At 28.0% G+C, this 5509-nt stretch overlaps 1 protein-coding gene across 1 annotated transcript in view; it reads left to right on the top strand.

The window, feature by feature from the left end:
* Nucleotides 1–3974: 3974 nt before the first annotated feature.
* The window catches only part of LOAG_09102 (hypothetical protein), a gene marked incomplete at its 3' end in the record, with an annotated part of 6993 nt that continues 5458 nt past the window's right edge, over nucleotides 3975–5509 (top strand). The window contains exon 1 of the mRNA XM_020447856.1: nucleotides 3975–4018. The remainder of the gene's footprint in view (nucleotides 4019–5509) is intronic.

The following is a 5509-nucleotide window of genomic DNA, read 5'->3' as shown; positions in this document are numbered from 1 at the left end:
ATATATATATATATATATATATATGAGCGCAAATGTACAGTTATGCATTGCTGCATGAGCATATTTTCCGACACATTATAAGCGGTGTTTTCAGGCTTTTTTGTTTTTTTTTTTNTTTTTTTTATTTAGCAAATTCTTTTCCGAAAAGATATTTTTTTTTCTTTTGCTGCAACAGAAGGGAACAACATTTACCCTTCATCTAGTTTATTATTCAATTTTTCATTTTAATTTCGGAATTTCCTACATGATTAGTATTACATGCGATTACTGATTTTAGTTTAAATTCCGTTTAATTTAATGCACAACTTCATCAATTTATGATGCGCCTCAGTTATATCCATCTGCGCAGAGAGATTAAGAGAGAGAGAGAGAGAGAGGAAGAAGGAAAGAGAGAGAGAGAGGCGGAATTGAAATCATACAACCATTTAGTTTAAAATATTTTTGAGACTTCGAGAGGAAGTTAATGTGCAAAACATTTGGATGAGAATATTACCGATTTCCCAAGAAATTAAGAAATTCTTATTCATAAATTTTTTTTTCTGTTTGTTTTTAGTACATAAATATGGTGATAATAAGTAGCCAACAGACTGAAGATTTAATTAAAATTGAATTTATAGAGTTCATAATAATCATCAAAAGAATATATTCCGAATGACTTCGTGATATTAACTAACATATTATTTGTCGAGAAGATTAGTACTGTTAATATTTCTTATCCTTTGAAAATTTTTATTAAATAGTACCGCCACTGCTTCCCCTCGTTTATCAGTTTTTTTTTTTTCTTCTCTCTCTCTTCCCTACTCTGAAATTTTCTGCATTCTCAAATATCATACCATTTTCTTTTCTACAATATCCTTTGTTAATTCTATTTGATCCGCTCTTTTTTCTTGATATAATTTTTTTCCCCCATCCTTAAATCATTGTCGGAATATTATTGCATTTAATCATCCTATATACTTTTAAGTATAAATAAAGTGTAAATGAAGGATAGTAAGTATCTATAAGTTTGATTTTTGTGCATCATTACCGTTTCAGATACCGCTCATTTTAGGCGGTTGCTAAAATAAATTCCATAAAAATTTCGCAAACCAAACATTTCAATAACTGTCAACACTTTACTGTAACTAAAGCACTCTAACTGGAATATTGCTGACTCTATTCTTTACTAACTTAGCTAACTAGCTAGCTAACCAACTTCAATGTTCTCTTTACTTATTTTGAAGTCTATACTGGACATATATGATAATGATATCACATCACTAAAGTTATCTAACTCGAGCTATTGACATTTCCGCAAAAATTTCAGTAAGATGTCCATATCTTTCATTGAACCTGTCTTCAATAACATAAAATTGATATGTTTAACTGGATGCAATTCAAAAATATGCATATGAAATGAAAGTTAGATCGATAATAAGGAGTAGTGATAAAAGGAAAGTTTGTCACCTGGGGAATAAGCTACACCCAAATATCTATTATAAAGGCGATATTAGCATCGAAATGCTAGCTGTCAATTACAGTGGCTGTCAAAAAGAAAAATGTATATGTATGTGTGTGTGTGTGTGTGTGTGTGTGTGTGTGTGTGTGTGTCTGTGTCTATCTGTGTGTGTGTGTGTGTGTATTTGTGTGTATATGTATATGGAATATTACACTTCACTTCCTCATTGACAACAAATTTCATGGGCCAATAGCGCTCGGCAGGAATGATGAGTGAAAGGGTATCAGACTAGACCAGTCTCTCTAGTCTTTAGTATCCATCTTTAAGCATTATTCAATTTCAAATGGATGCGTCCCAGCTGAATTAATCATAGTTTGTTTTAAGTGCTTTAATATCATCTGTTTTCTCATCCTTCCACTTATTTATCATTAAAGCATTCTTTAATAATAGGTAGGTAAGTTGATGCAATCAAACTTCACCAACAGTTAAGAGCATTTCTTTATGTTAGAATTGCAGCAAAATAAATTAAATTCATAGTAGTAAAAAAAAGGACAAAATTTATAAGAAGGAAGAAATCTCGGTTATAAATAGCAACTTATAGCTTTTTCCTGTTCTTTTTTGAGAAACTCCGCATATTTTTACAAATTTTATTGCTTCATTTAATTTTTATTTATACATTAGTCCTTCCATATCCATACATTAGTCTTTCTAGGCTTTTTTCTCGTTTTTAGCAATCAACAATTCTATCTAGCACAGTTTCGAGTCTTAAATTTTAAATACGGGCACTATGAATTCAACATTAATAGCAAATGCAGTTTTTTTCTTTTTTTTGTAAACTCTACTTCATTCTACTTCATCTATTTGGTACTATGTTGTAGGTAGTAAAGTATTCATTTTGGAAGTAAGCTAAAAACGATAAATGTTCTCACTAATGAATGTTTGGAAAAAAACCTGCTTTTTTTTTGGAATATTTGTTATCTTCACTATCATATAAATGCATAGTTTCTATTCTTTTAATTATATGTTAATCATTAAATCCGTTGCCGAAATGAAAATAGCAAGTGGGAAAGGCTTTTTATTGCCAAGATTCCTGAAAAATTTGGAAAACAAATTTTCAATTATTCAATGCTGAAAAGTTAATTTTCTTTTCGGAAAATATAGCCAGGAAATGAAATGGGCGAGATGATCGAAGGTAGACCTACTTGTCAGTTTTTTTTCACGTTGAGAAATTTAAAAGATTTTAAAAAAAAAAGAATCATGCGCTGCTAATGCCGGAAGGTTAAGGAAACGGTGAATATGGGCTAGAAATAATGAAATGTCTATTACCATTGATAGGATTTTTTTTCATGAAATTACAACTACTTCGAACAAACAGCTAAGTAACGACCATATTAAATGCTTTACCATTTTATATTTCATTTCATTTTTTTTCTTTTATCAAATATGAATTCAGTAGGCCGAGAAAAACTTTTTGCACCAGGTCACTTACATAATGAAGTATAGCTCATTATTTTCATTCTATAAAAAAATAAAATGAAAAAAAAAATTGACAAGCTGATTCACAAGCATAGAAAGGGTAAAGAATTTTGTTGTTAAAAGATCATAAGACTTACATTTTTTAATATTGAAAGCGCAAATGGTAGCGATTTCATTGGAGAGATTTTTCATACCATATCTATTCTATAAGTAATTGATGTAATTCGGAAATTGTGACCAATTTATTTCCATTCGTTCCATATCGAATTGTCGAATTACTATAGTTTACTCGAATTTTCCTGAAACTTTATTGAAATTTGATTAGGAATAAAATGAAAATCCTTTAGAAGTATTGCTAATAATTTCACCGCGATTCAACTATATTGTGATTATTGAAATCTGATACAAGCATTTTGCTGGCAAATGTAATGATTGTTCCTTACCTTGCTCGTATCGTACTACTTTTACCTGAACTATCACCTACCCAAACGGATCATCTAGCAGATATCATTGAAGAGCAAAAATTGAGTGGTAAATGTTTCATTTATTCAATCAAATTACATTTGATTTAATTTTTTTCTTTTTTTGTCCTATTTGTATAATTACACCAATAGCATTGAAATGTTTTTCTCTTAGAAAATCACTATAAACTTCCTTTTTCAAAAGCATATTAATTAGCAGTACCCCCTCAAAAAAAAAAGGAACAATGAAGACTATTTTAAATTCATCATGCAGATAATCAAACTTCTAGTTTATTTACTGGTTTTGATAAATCAAAACTTGCAATAATATCACAGTAAAATGAATTATGACTAGTTCAACCAAGTTTTTTATTCTGTTTTTTTTCCTGCTAAGTTTTAAGAAAATTCTGCACATAAACAGAATATATAACAAGCTTAAGCATTCAAAATGATATCATTCAAAAGATTCCTGCAAAATAAAACGTGATTATTTTTATAAATATTAATCGATAATGCATAATTAAGTGTTGTATCCGTGCAGTGGAATTTTATCTTAGGTAAAGAAAGCGAAAGAAATGATATTCTCAACAAGCATAAATCATGTATTCCAGTTACTGGAGAATTACGGAAGAAGTTGATCCAGGTAAAAATTTTACACTTGTTTCATTCTCTCTCATTTATTGACGAATAAACAGAAATAAATTTGATTGGGATATAATTAGACTTACTTTTTTTTTCTTTACATTACTAAATATCTGCACAATTATGATAATCTGACAAATCATTCATTTAGAAAATATCTACCCAGTAGTAAAGCAGAAAAGCGCAAACATCCTCTTATCCTAGTCATCATTATTATTCTATCCTTCAACATTTCTTTAACTATCCTTCAACAACACATCACCAAATCGAATAATGTAAATTCTCTTTCTTTTTCTATCTTTTTTTATCTATTTGAAAATGATTAATTTCATTCATGCTTTTGAAGTTTATTGCAAAAAATTGAAACCATATCACAAACAAGTATTAACTATGAAATATTTAGCTTAGTTTGTACTTTTTTTTTCTTAGTTTGTACTAATACCTCATCGTACTTTATGCAATAGAAGATTTCGAGTCCGATCAACTTGTAAATGTTATCCAAATATTTCATTTCAAATAATTGCTTTACATAAGGAAAAAAAAAGAAAAAACTGCAATTTTAATGACAAACACTATAATTTCTCGAGCTTTAAAAGATTTCGAAATGTTTTACCCTACAAGTACAGAGGAAGTTGGTATGATTTAAGTAAAGAAATTTGCAAAATTTCGTAATTTAAGGAAATTGAAACTCATTTGTATCCAAAAAAAAAAAAAAATGAAGGCTTTTATCCTTGGAAACATATAACTCATTTTCATAAATGTATAATATACTTTTGCACATTTTTCATCGAGTATTTGAATCAACTACAATGATATGGAAAGGTAGAAAGCATAATGTCACAGATTATAGCATGCTATCGAAAAATTATAGATATGCTAAAATCTTATATATAAAAAGAAAAAAAACGATAAGGCAAAAATGTACAAACACTGAACCGTTTTTTCATTTTTCACTTGTTTTTGGTGAATGAGCAGTAAAAATGTGAATATTTTAATGAATTTCAAGACCGATAAGTGTGGAAAAGAATGAAAATGAGAAAATTGTAAGAAAACAACTGCTTACTTTTTACCAATTCATCATCGTTAACAGTTTAAATTACTTAAAAAAAAAAAAAAAAAAAACAAAAAAGAAGAAAGGCAATTAACACATGGAAAATGAATGTGAACAAATGGATAAAAATTTCCGACTTCATTCATTACATCCTATCGTTTTAATGCATCGTTGAAATGCTTAGTAAAGAGAAAAATTACAAAAAAACCATGAATTACAATTTTCTTATCGTAAAATTCTTCAACATTATTAGCTATCCAAGTGTTGATTTCAATCAATATTTGTTTCCGCATAATAATTAATAACAACAACAATTAGCAATAGTAATAATAATAATAATAATAATAATAATAATAATAATAATAATAATAATAATAATAATAATAATAATAATAATAATAATAATAATAATAATAATAATAATAATAATAATAATAATAA

The sequence above is a fragment of the Loa loa genome (assembly GCF_000183805.2).
Source record: "Loa loa unplaced genomic scaffold supercont3.100, whole genome shotgun sequence".
Classification (NCBI taxonomy): domain Eukaryota; kingdom Metazoa; phylum Nematoda; class Chromadorea; order Rhabditida; family Onchocercidae; genus Loa; species Loa loa.
The sequence above is the reverse complement of the archived record's forward strand: the minus strand, read 5'-3'. Positions and strand labels throughout refer to the sequence as shown.